Source organism: Choloepus didactylus, chromosome 2 (assembly GCF_015220235.1).
Source record: "Choloepus didactylus isolate mChoDid1 chromosome 2, mChoDid1.pri, whole genome shotgun sequence".
NCBI lineage: Eukaryota > Metazoa > Chordata > Mammalia > Pilosa > Megalonychidae > Choloepus > Choloepus didactylus.
In genome coordinates this window covers 123,647,775-123,661,168 of record NC_051308.1, presented here as the reverse complement: position 1 = coordinate 123,661,168, position 13,394 = coordinate 123,647,775, and the positions used below count along the sequence as shown (strand labels likewise).

Sequence of the window (13,394 nt, the reverse complement as noted above, 5' to 3'; positions counted from 1 at the left end):
TAATTGGGGAGTTTAATCCATTTACATTCAACGTTATAACCGTGAAGGCATTTCTTGAATCAGCCATCTTATCCTTTGGTTTATGTTTGTCATAATTTTTCCCCTCTGTCTATTAATATCCTTTATTGTACCCATACCGAATCTCTTTAGTACTGAACCTTTCTCCAAGTCTCTCTGTCCTGTCTTTGTTTCTCTGTCTGTAGGGCTCCCTTGAGTATCTCCAGTAGGGCAGGTCTCTTGTTAGCAAATTCTCTCAGCATTTGTTTGTCTGTGAAAAATTTAAGCTCTCCCTCAAATTTGAAGGAGAGCTTTGCTGGATAAAGTATTCTTGGCTGGAAATTTTTCTCACTCAGAATTTTAAATATATCGTGCCACTGCCTTCTCGCCTCCATGGTGGCTGCTGAGTAGTCACTACTTAGTCTTATGCTGTTTCCTTTGTATGTGGTGAATTGCTTTTCTCTTGCTGCTTTCAGAACTTGCTCCTTCTCTTCTGTGTTTGATAGTGTGATCAGTATATGTCTCGGAGTGTGTTTATTTGGATTTATTCTATTTGGAGTTCGCTGAGCATTTATGATTTGTGTATTTATGTTGTTTAGAAGATTTGGGAAGTTTTCCCCAACAATTTCTTTGAATACTCTTCCTAGACCTTTACCCTTTTCTTCCCCTTCTGGGACACCAATGAGTCTTATATTTGGACGTTTCATATTATCTATCATATCCCTGAGGTCCATTTCGATTTTTTCAATTTTTTTCCCCATTCTTTCTTTTATGTTTTCATTTTCCATTCTGTCATCTTCGAGGTCACTGATTCGTTGTTCAACTTCCTCTAGTCTTGTACTATGAGTGTCCAGAATCTTTTTAATTTGGTCAACAGTTTCTTTAATTTCCATAAGATCATCCATTTTTTTATTTAGTCTTGCAATGTCTTCTTTATGCTCTTCTAGGGTCTTCTTGATTTCCTTTATCTCCCGTACTATGGTCTCATTGTTCATCTTTAGTTCTTTGAGTAGCTGCTCTAGGTGCTGTGTCTCTTCTGGTCTTTTAGTTTGGGTGCTTGGGCTTGGGTTATCCATATCGTCTGTTTTTTTCATATGCTTTATAATTTTCTGTTGTTTTTGGCCTCGTGGCATTTGCTGAACTTGATAGGGTTCTTTTAGGATTTGTAGACCAATTGAAGTCCTTATCTCTAATTTATCAGATCTACAGCTTCGTGGAGTACACTTTCTCTAACTAACCAGCAGGTGGCATCCACGAGCCACGTGTTCTCCACAAGCCAGTTCTCCCCTGCTTAGCCTTTTTGGTGAGTGGGGGAGTGAGTCTTGTGGGGTCCAACTGGTGTACCAAGCTTGCCTGGTAGTTGGTGTTGCCTGCCCTGTATATGGGGCGTGTTTCTGGGCAGTCAGGGGGGGGGGGTGGCTCTAACAATCAAATCTCCCTGGTGATCCTAGAGTTTTAAAGCTGCTGCAATAGTCTAATCCTTCAGTTCAGTCCTGCCACAGTTTGTCTCTGCCACTGACCCACAAGTCCTTGGTATTGGCGTATGGCTCCTGAGACTTGCAAGTGGGCCCCTCTTCCAGGCCGTGCACCCCGGGTCCTCTGTTGAGGGATGACTGTGCTATGTCACAGGTGAGTGCCGTCCCCCCAGGGCAGTTCTGGGCTGCTGGGCTGTGTAGGGAGGCTCCCAGTCTGCTGAAATGATGGCTGAATGGGGCTTTGTTAATTCACACTGCTCTACCTTCCCAACTCTGGGACTATCAGCTGAGGTTGCAGGGAAGGCTAATGTCCACACCCAGTTTTGTGGTGTGTGCCTGTTATTTGAAGCACTTCCGTCACACTGGGTTGTCTGGGGCAGTTCTGGGCTATGGGGCTGGCGATGGGCAGGAGTGTTTCCTGTCCACCAGGATGATGGCTGTGGGCGGACACCCCCCTTTTCTTGGGAAGTTGTGGTGTTTAGTGAATTTTCTCAGCCACTGGATTATTGCGTTTTGTCTCAGAGCTCTCCTAGTTCTGCTCTTGACTTGACCTGCCCAAATAGTAAGTCTTTGAAGCTTTCTGTATTGGGCTTCTTAGAGTAATTGTTTTAGAAAAAGAAAAAAGGATTAAAAAAAAAAAAAAAAAAAAAAACGGGCCTTCCTCGGAGATCTAATGGGTTATTGAAATGCTAAGAGACAAAGCAACCAGGGCCATTAAGGAAAGGTCCACAGGGCAGAAAGATCAGCTTTTCTTCAGGATTTGCATATGCGCCTCAGGGCCCTTCCCCTTTCTATGTTCACCAGAACTCCAAAAATCCTCCGCTTTTATTTTGGAGTTTTTCATGTTGTTTTTTTTCTATGCCTGTCTCCTTTCTGCTGGGCTGGCTGCTCTCAGATTCTCTGGTGTCTGGTCTCAGTCTATCTATGGTTGGAGTCTGTATCAGTAGAATGAGTTTCCGATAAGAGCAGCCACTGCAGTTCTCCCTTTTCCTTCCCGGAGCTGACAGCCCCTCCTTCCCCGGGACTGAGCCTGGCAGGGATGGGCGCGGGTCCCCTGGCCGCAAAAACCCACAGATTTCGCTGATCTCAGCAGTTCCACGTTTTCATGAGTGTTGAATGAAGTATGCCCAAAGTCAGATTGCTCTGTGGTGTCCAGTCCACGCAGTTCCTGGCTTTCTACCTACTTTCCTGGAGGAGTAACTAAAACATACAGCTCACCAGTCTGCCATCTTGCCCCGCCTCCGTAATCTACATTATTATATAATTGTCTTCAGGAGTCCAGACTGCTGGGTTGGAGTTTGATAGTTTCAGGTATTTACTTCTAGCTATTCCAATACATTAAAGCCTAAGAGGTGTTATCTATATAGTGCATAAGAATGTCCACCAGAGTGACCTCTCGACTCCATTTGGAATCTCTCAGCCACTGAAACTATTTTGTCTCATTTTGCATCCCCCTTTTGGTCAAGAAGATTCTCTCAGTCCCACGATGCAGGGTCCACATTCATCCCCGGGAGTCATGTTCTGCGTTGCCAGGGAGATTTACACCCCTGGGAGCCGGGTCCCACGTAGAGGGGAGGGCAGCGAGTTCACCTGTCGAGATGGCTCAGTTAGAGAGAGAGAGGGCCACATCTGAGCAACAAAGAGGTACTCAGGGGGAGACTCTTAGGCACCATTACATACAACTTTAGACTCTCCTTTGTGGTAATGAGCTTCTTAAGGGCAAGTCCCATGATCGAGGGCTCAGCACATCAAACCGCCAGTCCCAATGTTTGTGACAACATCAACACCAGTCCAGGTGAGGATGTCCAACACATCCGCACCTTTCCCCAGATCCTCGGGGCTGGGGAGGGGGAGGCTGTAAATATATTTTTTATTATCTGCACAAATTACTCTGAGATGTGTCACTATTTCACTCCAGCCTAAACTAACCTACCGTATCTCACTTCGTATTCAAAGTTCCATGCAATTGTGGTGTTTAAACAAATCGACTGTAGAGTTGTACCGTTTAGAAAATTTAGATCCTATACCAAATAGATATCTATTCCCTTGGTCTCATATGAAAGTTGAAGTTTTAAAACACAATCAGTTTCAACCGTTACCCTTTGGCCTGGCTTGCCCTGGTCTTAACCAGACCTGCTTCATTCATATCACTAATTGAAGTCTGGGCTCTTTTTCAGCTTTTTTTTTTTTTTTTGACAGTGGCTGTATGCACTAATACTGACGTTCATATCTGCCGATCTCTAGCTCTGAGTTTCAGGTGTCTCAGAGATATGCATTGTTCCAGAGACCAATCAGGTTATATGCTAGGGGATCAGCATCTCAAAGTTTAGAGATGGGCATGACAATTCAGGGATAGAGTTAACTGCTGTAAGAGCTTACAATCTAGGGACTATTACAATTATTGTGTCCACGTTAGGCTATGTTCTAAGATTCAATTCTGAGTTTACACATTGTAGTTAGTCCATATTGGTGAGGCATCATCCCTCTCACCATGTTTTCTCCAACACTTTTACTCCTATATATATATTTTCCTACAATTTTATAGAGTTATATTCACATACCATACATTTATCCACAGTGTACAATCAGTTGTTCATGGTATCATCATAAAGTTGTACATTTATCACCACAATCAGCACTTGAACATACTGATTACTACAAGAAAAATTGTTTTTTTTTTTTTAGCAATAAGAAAAAATGATAAAAAGAAAAATAACATGTCATACAATACAATATACTACTAAGGACAGCAAATAACACCGCTACCAAGAATCCCATATTCCTGCCCTATATCCCCCTCTCATATACATTTAGCATTGGCATATTGCCTTTGTTACATTTAATGGAGGTATATTACAATGTTACTGTTGACCATAGACTCCAGTTTGCTTTGATTATGTTTTTTCCTGAATACCATCCCTTTTTCAAATTTCTACATGGTTGACATTCATTTGCTTTCCCATATGTTTTGTTATTAGGATTATATAAGCATGTAGTCCATTTTAAAGCAATAAGCTATTTTTTTTCAGATTATCATATTACTGCTATGTCAGAAATATGATTGGATTTGTGCCATTTCCATAAAGCATAAGGTTTGACAATTTCAAGGTTGATGCTAAAGACATTTACTTTCTTTAAAACTTATCTTTAAGCTTCATTCAATCTGTGATTGATCAAAACCATCCTAGTGGCTTCACATGATAACTTGTTTATGGATGACTAAGCCCAGAATTGCCTCTGAACTCCAGGTGTGTGTCCAGCTTGAATAATTCACTTCTCTGAATCTCCCTCCTGCTGGATCACTGTGATGGCCTTTGACAGGTCCATCCACACCCACACCTGCCACCTCCGATCCAATCTCTGCATTGTAGCTGAGTGCAGCTTTTTGACACACACCAATACTATACGCCTTATTGGGACATGAGATTTATTCACAGCCTCTAAGCAGTGAGAATTCAGATATTAAGGAAGAGCCTAAATCCTGCATTAATAGTCATAGTAACTCCGTCTCAACTCTTCACTCTGCTCGCCTACTTTATTTCCTCTAAGAACTAGAAGGCTGTGTGTGGCACCTTGCTCTGTGCTCGTAGAAGTATTTTGCCATATTTATGTTCTCTTTATTTTCTATGTTAGAGGCACCTGCCTGTGATGTCTGCCCCCAGTTGCACCTATTTTTCTCCAGATCTCCTTTCTTTAGATGAGTGAATTATTGTATCAGTGCTTTTAATGCTAGGCACCTCGAATCCTTTTTGAAAACAGAGTATAAGTAACTACTCAACTCTTAAACTCAGTCTAGTAATTGCAATTAACATGTGAACATAAAATACTGACATTAATTATAAAACAAAAATAGTCTTAGGTAGGTCAACCTGAGAGATTGAAAATATTTTGTCTTTATGTTCTTCCTTTTCTGTTAATGTATGGGAAAATAAAAGTAGATTCCCTGCTTTTTCAATTTGCAAGTGATTTTTCAGTTTGAAATGAATAAATATAAAAAGAACATTCATTTCATATCTTTAGAATTTGGCCTGTCATTAAAAAAAATAGAAGAGTCATCACTTTACTAATCTCTAGTCAATTAAGTGCTTGAGTAACATATAAATTTTTAATTTTTTTCTTTAAAGCCTCATAAAAAGATATTTCTTGAGAATGTCACACTCTTCATATTTAGATTTGTTAGAGTATAATTACTGATGTCCTGGCGATATCCTGATTCAGATATTAGCCTGGTACTAAGTATTGACCAAGGGGGCAAGGAAATGAGCTAGCAGTTGAGCCTAGGCTGATGGGTGACCTCTTTCCAAAACTTTACAAGTAGGTTTTCTAATACTATAGGGATCACTATCCTAGTCTCCTAGTGTATCTTGTCTGAACTTTGACAAAATAGAGCACTTTAGATTACATAATAGGTATGTGATAATTATTCAAACCACATTTCAAGTTTTTAAAATTGAAAACAAAACAAAAAATTTAAACTGAAATCTCACATGTTGGAGGGTGGGAGAGTGTGGAAAGTTCATTCTAAGCATGTTGTCCAAAATCCTTGAGGTGGTGTTCCTGAGTCAGCCACCCCCAGTGCACCTAGACCTGGCAGGGAGATGTGCTGGGTTCCAGGGTCACGGTCTCTGATTTTTTTTTCTTTTTTAATTTGAAAGCAGGCACTGTTCACTAACTGACTACGTTATAAAAATAATCATGGTAGACACCTTAGTTCATCCTTCTAATAAGCCTATTGATCTGTTCTTCCCTGTTGCCAGCATCTCCCCCTCCTACAAAATGGGTTGTCTTTTTCTTCATTCCCCCTCTCTGGGAGAAGATAATTTGAAGGGCCACAGGGAGTTGTTTGCTTCTTTGAATCAGGTCTTCCATGCAGATGATGCCATATTTACCAAGAGATCATGCGATCAAAAAGTTATCTGTCAAGGCAATTCGTTTCTTACTGGTTTTGCCAAAACCACGCTTGTAGATCAGCTTGTTCACTGACTTCAGGTTTGGGTACCCCCATGCAATATATGGTTCCACAATTCTCAGCACATTAATTGAGGCCTTGTTGAGCTTAATAAAGGAGCCATTGAAGATTTAGTGAAGGTGAAGAAGCTGCAACACTTTTTGGACCTGTGGGTTCACACCATTGATACCTCTGATCCTGATGACAAATGTCAATTTAGGTTCCGTAGGAACATAGAAGTTGCCAGCTTTTCTTTGCTGTACATTTGCCTATATTTCTTGTGAAAGTGCTTGGCTTTTTCTTGCCTTTCTAAGCATCTTTTGGGCAAACTTTTTTCTCAAATGCTTGATCTTCAGTTCGGCAAAATTCCTTTGCTTTTTCTTAAGGGTTTCCAGCACAGCTGGAACCTTCTTCTCTTCGACACCCTCCATGGTTCCAGCCAGAAAAGAGCTGATTTACTTTTTAAAAATCTGGCAATGCCTTTCACTTTTTCTATCAGTTGATAAATGTATTTCAGGAGAAACAGGGAGATGTGTTAGCCCAAACAGCACTGACATGAAGAAAAATTACTAGAAATTGCTTTGATACTTGGAACTGGCATCCTGAGGATCAGAATTTGGAATTTTCTAGTCAGATATCTCTTGGGCTACTTCTTCCTAAAACTACTGACCAAACTGAGAGAGATCCAGTTATTGAAGGGATGGTATTGTAGCCTTTTTGATGGGTTTGAGAAAATGTCAACAGAATAGTTGATTTTGAAGTAGTCACATTAGCCCTTCCTTACTGATTAGACATAAAACATCAGTATGATCCTAATCATCTTGGCCATATAAACAGACGAGTAGAAATTTAGTTGCACAACAATCAAGGCTAAAGTTACAGGGCAGATTTTAAAAGCACAAAAACACCAAACAGACACTAAGAACATGAAAACATAAAAGCAGGTGTTTGAACTTCAAAGTATTAGAAACAAGTACAATTAGGCCTTGTTTATTGGCCATTGTAGAGAAGGGGTATCCCTATGGCAAATAAAGTCCTATGTTTTCTAGGATCAACATGATATCCAATATTTGACACAATTTTAGATCTGGAAAAATGTCACCATAGGCATTCCTCATGAGTGTACAGTTCTACCAAGAACTGTCCATGTATTCAAAGTAAACTAATTTTCACTAAACAAAATTTCTCCTTCAAATGTCAGAACATTTCATCTCTTTTATGTGAAACTTTAAAATGTGTTATAGCTTTTCTTTCATAGATCCTTAAATCAAGGCTTCTTAACATAATTTAGTTTTTTTAATGACTCGGGCCATATTTATTGTAGAGTTTGGTAATTGGAGGTCTTGAAGAGGTTGAAGAGTTTTTGGAGTGGAGGTACTAGAGGAAGTAAGATGGAAAACTAAGGGAAGAGAGTGATCTGAGAGTGGAATGCTCAAAATGGAAATTTTGTGGGTGATGCCATTGTTGAGGATGACAAGGTTCAGGTTCTCAACTTGGTTGCCTATGAGAATCATCTGGAGAGCTTAAAAAATGTGCCAACACCTTGGTCCTACCCCAGTATCACCGGAACCCAGGTTTCTTCTAGCTTTTGGCTTCACCATCGCTAATGTGTGGCCCTCTTTATTATGGTCCAAGATGGCACTTCAGCTTTCCCATCAACATTCTACATAGTAGAATAGTGGAAAGGAAGGTATATGTTCCAGTTTGCTAATGCTGCCAGAATGCAAAACACCAGAAATGGATTGGCTTTTATAAAGGGGGGTTTATTTGTTCCACAGTTGTAGTCTTAAGGCCATAAAGTGTCCAAGGTAACACATCAACAATCGGATACCTTAAGTGGAGGATGGCCAATGGCATCTGGAAAACTCTGTTAGCTGGGAAGGCATGTGGCTGGCATCTGCTTCAGGGTTCTGATTTCAAAATGGCTTTCTCCCAGGACATTCCTCTCTAGGCTTCAGCTCCTCAAAAATGTCACTCTTAGTTGCTCTTGGGGCATTTGTGCTTTCTTTGCTTCTCCCGAGCAAAAGTCTGCTTTCAAAGACTGTGTCCAAAATGTCTCTATAAGCTGAAGCTCCTGTCTCAGCTCCCATGTGTTCTTCAAAGTGTCCCTCTTAGCTGTGTAAGCTCGCCCCTGCTGTCTGAGCTTTTATGGGCTCCAGTGAACTAATCAAGGCCCATGCTGAATGGACGGGGCCATGCCTCATGGAAATTATCCAGTACAAGATCTCACCCACATTTAAGTGATCATGTCTTCACAGAAACATCCAATCAAAAGTCTCCAACCCAATCAACACCAGTACGTTTCCTGCCCACACAAGACTGCATCAAAGATAATGGCATTTTTGGGGACATAATACATCCAAACCAGCACAGTGTGAAAGGCAAATTTACTGTCTCTTAAGGCAAGCTCCTGGAGGCTACCACATGATACTTCTGCTTGTATCCAGTTGTCCATACCTTGATAAAGTAGCCCATACCTAGCTGCAGGGGAAATCGGGACATTCACCCTTTATTCTGGGTAGTCATAGGCCCAGCTAAAAATTTTATTACTATGGAAGAAGGGAAGAAAGGGTATTTCAGAACTACCCACCATCTTCCTTATGTCTTTCTTTTCTCCTTAACCAGCATATGTTCTGTTATTATAATAATAAGTCTTTTGCAAACATCCTCAACTCCCAGATACCTCTTTCTCCCCATGGCACCATGGAAAATCCTCAACTTTGGATAACCTTAACTATCCCACTCCTCCTCCTGAAATTGATGACCATGAAGCTCAAATGAGCATTCAGCATGACTGTCTGTCGGTCCTGCAGCATTTCCCTCGGATGTGTCATGTTCCACTCCTGAGAAGACCATACCTGTTGTCATCTTCCTTAAATTTATTTTTTATGCAATTTTATTGAGATATATTCACATATCATACAATCATCCAAAGTGTACAGTCGTTCACAGTATCATCACATAGTTGTTCATTCATCACCACAATCAATTTTTGAACATTTTCATTACTCCAAAAAATAAAAATAAATTCTTTAAACTTCTAACTCCCTTCAACCCTCACTCTCTTCAAGGTGACCTTGCTTGATATTTCATTGGGGAAAAAAAAAAAGCAACAGCAGGCAGGAGCTCCTTTGCTGCCTGCTTCTGAGCCCATATTCTGCCTTACTTCTTTTTATAGCAACAGTCTCCCTGCTGCTATGAAAAGCCAACCTCTCTCCTTTGCATACTCAAGCCCATCCTTTCTTGCTTTTTTTAAGAACTTCTCACCTACAAGTATGTCTTGTCTCTATGGATCATTCTCATTAATATGCCACATGCTCTAATATATCCTATCTTTAAAAAACACATAATCAATCCTTGACTCCAATACTTGTCCAGATACTGTCCTATTTCTTGACTCTCCTTCACAGCAAAACTTCTTGAAAACATTTTGTATGCATCTGTTTTCAAGTCCTCGACCTCCACTGTCCTTCATTGCTCTCCAGTCTGACTTCCATTCTCGTTCTACATTTTAAGTGTCTGTTTTGTTTCCTATACAGCTGTCATGTCTCTGTCCTCCTCTAACTTGACCTCTAAAGCAGTATTTGACATACTTGACTACACTTTCCTTCCTGAATCAAATTCTCTCTTGTAGCTTCTGTGACACCACACTCCCCCATTTTCTTGCAATCTCCCTGATTGCTACTTTTGTGTTTTTTGTAATGGTCTTCTTCTCCCCACCCTCTGAATGTGGAAGTGCCCTGGGCCCCAGTGCTGAGCTTCTTTCCCATCTGTAGTTTCATAAACTCTCATGCCTTCTCCCCTGGGCTCAAGACTCATCTCCAGATGCCTGCATAGCATCTCCATTTGGATTTTTTTAAGCATCTTGACCTGCACATGTCTAAATCAGAATTCTTGATTTCCTGCCACATACCTGATACCCATTAAAGCCTCCTCCACCTCAATAAATGTCACCATTAAAAATTTAGGTGAAATCCTTGATTCCTCCCTTTACCACAGACAATCCATCAGTAAGTCTCTGAGTTCTGCCTGCAAAATATATCCTATGTCCATGTAATTCTGTCACCAATGATTCCACTGGTCCAAGTCACCATTGTTTCTTATTTAAACTATTGCAGTAGCTTCCCTGATCCCAGTTTTTCTTGTTATAATGCATTCTCTCACAGTGACCAGAGTGATATTTAAAAACATAAATCAGGTAATTCAGTGTCTTCCCTGTGTATTAGAATAAAATCCCAACACCTCACCATGGCCAGGGTCCTGTATGATCTGATACCTGCCTGTCTCTCTGGCTTCCTCTCATCCCACCCCATTGGGAAGCACACTGGTGTGTCTTCACCTTGTGGCCTTTACACTTATTCTCCTGTTTCCTGAACTGCTTTTCATGGTTGCCACCTTCTCATCATACAGGTCACAAATGTCACCTCCCTGCAGAAACCTTCACTGAATACCTTCTTTAAAGAAATTCCCTCTGAGTTCTCTATGTGTTTTTACTTGTTTCTTGTCTGTCTTGCGCTGCTGAAACTTACACTCCATGAGGGCAGGCGCTGTATCTAGCTTGCTCACACCCGTATTCCCAGTGCTTGGAATAGTTATTAACCTCTAAAAGAATACTCAAGTGAAAAAAATGTCTGGAATGTAGTGCAGATTTTGGCATATTGCTTCCATCTCTATCTCCTGTTGTAATTATGTCTGCTACCAAAAGAAGTGACTTCCTGATTACTGTTTCCAAGAGCAATAACTCCCTAGTTTACTATTTCTAATCCACTAAGGGTTAGGAAAATCAATCAATTAACCTTGTGAAGAATTGCATATGAAAAACCAGACAAAACAGGACAAGCATTGTATGATTCTACTAATATGTAGCACCTTGAATATGCAAATTCAGGAGGTGGAAAGTAGATTACAGGTTACCAGGGCCTGGGGCAGATTGGGGAGATGGAGACTTATTGCTTAATGAGTACAGAGTTTCTGTGAAAAAGTTGCAGTAGTGAATGGAGATGATGGTAGCACAACACTGTGAATGTAATCAGTACTGCTGAATTATACACTTGAAAGTGGATAAAATCAGAAATTTTGAGTTGTGTGTGTTATCACAATAAAAATATATTTTGAAAAATGCTTTCACATGTGCCAGGACCAATTATAGATAACTTTAGTGAGTCTTGACTATGTGCTACACACTGTGATAAATATTTTATCTTATTTAATCTTCACTGCAATGTTATAAACGTGGGATTATTATCATTCCCATTTGACGGTTGGGACTGAGAGTTAGAGAGGTTAAGTTACCCTCTGTCTTACAGCTTGAGAAAGGTAGAGCCAGAAATAGAATCTAGGTTATGCTGAATCCAGAATTCCTAGATTTAACATTTCTTCCATTATTCTCCTATGATTTATAGAATGACTAAGTAAGGTTGTATAAATCGATACCTGAAGGTAAGGCTTACCAGGTTGAAGGCCGTAAGAGAAAAACGTGGGATTTCCCAGAAAAGAAGTTCAGCCTCAAGACTGCAGTATACAAGTCCTGCATGAGATTCTGAGCTGCCAGCCCGCTCTACAGATTTCAGACTTGCCACCACTTGCAATAGCTTAAGCCTATTTGTTAAAATAGATCCCTTCATTCATTCATATATATATATATTAGTATTTTTAAAAAGAATTGTATGTGAAGAATGGGAGACTTCAAAAGTAAGGCCCAGCATTAGTGACTGGGCATTATCCTTATCAATTTCTCAATCCCTGAGTCTTTTTTTACATAGGGATGTCCAGTAGTAATCAATATCTTTATCAGTCCAGTCTTACAGGAGAAAAACAAGGCAAGGCAAGAAATTGGATCTGTTTTGAGCCCTAATGACTGGTTGCCAAAGCACGGGGAAAGGAACGGTCTGAACCGTGGAAAAGGGACAAGAAGGGTGTTATGGAGTGAGTTGCTGCAGTAGTGTGTTATTGGACACACGGGTTCAGGGCATAACAGAAGATTTCAGCAAGTGATCTCTTTATTTCTTGCACAGAATAAAGAGTCCAGAAGAGCAAATAATTTCTTTTGTCACTTACACAGCATAAAGAGTCCAAAAGAGCAAGGGAAGAAGTCCCATTGTAGCCAGTCCCCCAGGGTGGTCCCAACTGCTCGGGTTGGGGTTGATGAATGGCAGTTCCACATACCTCACTTTGTGCCAGAGAAGAGAGACCAATGTATACTATCTGAGCTTGGTTTTTATCCACCTCGGGGGGTCGGGATGAGGTAGGGAGTGGGGGGGATGGGGCTCTGCCACTGAGAATTCCTTTTTCTGAAAAGCATGTTCCTGTTTTCGGGTTTAAGGTCTGGCCAGACCTTTTCATTAGACATAACATCTTCCCCAGGGTGTGGAAAGGCGCACAATAGAAAAGGAGATGGGGTAATGGAGGATGGCCACTTTTAACAGGTGTCTGGGGTAATGGAGGATGGCCACTTTTAACAGGTGTCTGTGACTTACCTACCAGACGTCTTTCCCAGGTTCTTGATACAGTGGGATTCTTTGTAAACCCATCTTCACTGGCTGTGGGGAAACAGACTAGGAAGGGAAACTGAGCATTCTGTTGCTTCTCTGAGGTTAGCTCTGATAAAGGTTGACTTTTAACTTTATAACCAAAGATCGCCTTAACACATTATTGGATAGGATGTTAGATAATGGAGTTTTAAGCAGAGGATTGTTGCTTTACCTTTAAGTTCATATGTTGCCCTAAAATAGAAGATACAGTGCTCAAGAGATTTAAACCCATTAACCTGTTGGAGAAAAGGACCATTCATTCATTACTTCAAATGTGCCTACTAATATGTTAGGTGTCAAGGAAATAGAAATGAAAGGGACACAGCCCTTAGTGTCAAAAGAGACAGGGATTTAGTATGAGGGACAGAATCAGCTATGTGTAACAATTATTGACTATGTATTGTGTTCAGTGCTATTATAAGATATGTATAGAGTACTGTGGGA

At 40.6% G+C, this 13,394-nt stretch overlaps 1 protein-coding gene across 4 annotated transcripts in view; it reads left to right on the top strand.

Annotated features, from left to right (window-relative positions):
• Positions 1-13,394, top strand: part of SLC22A15 (solute carrier family 22 member 15) — a 141,933-nt gene that overhangs the window by 47,164 nt on the left and 81,375 nt on the right. The gene's annotated exons all lie outside the window — the stretch shown is intronic.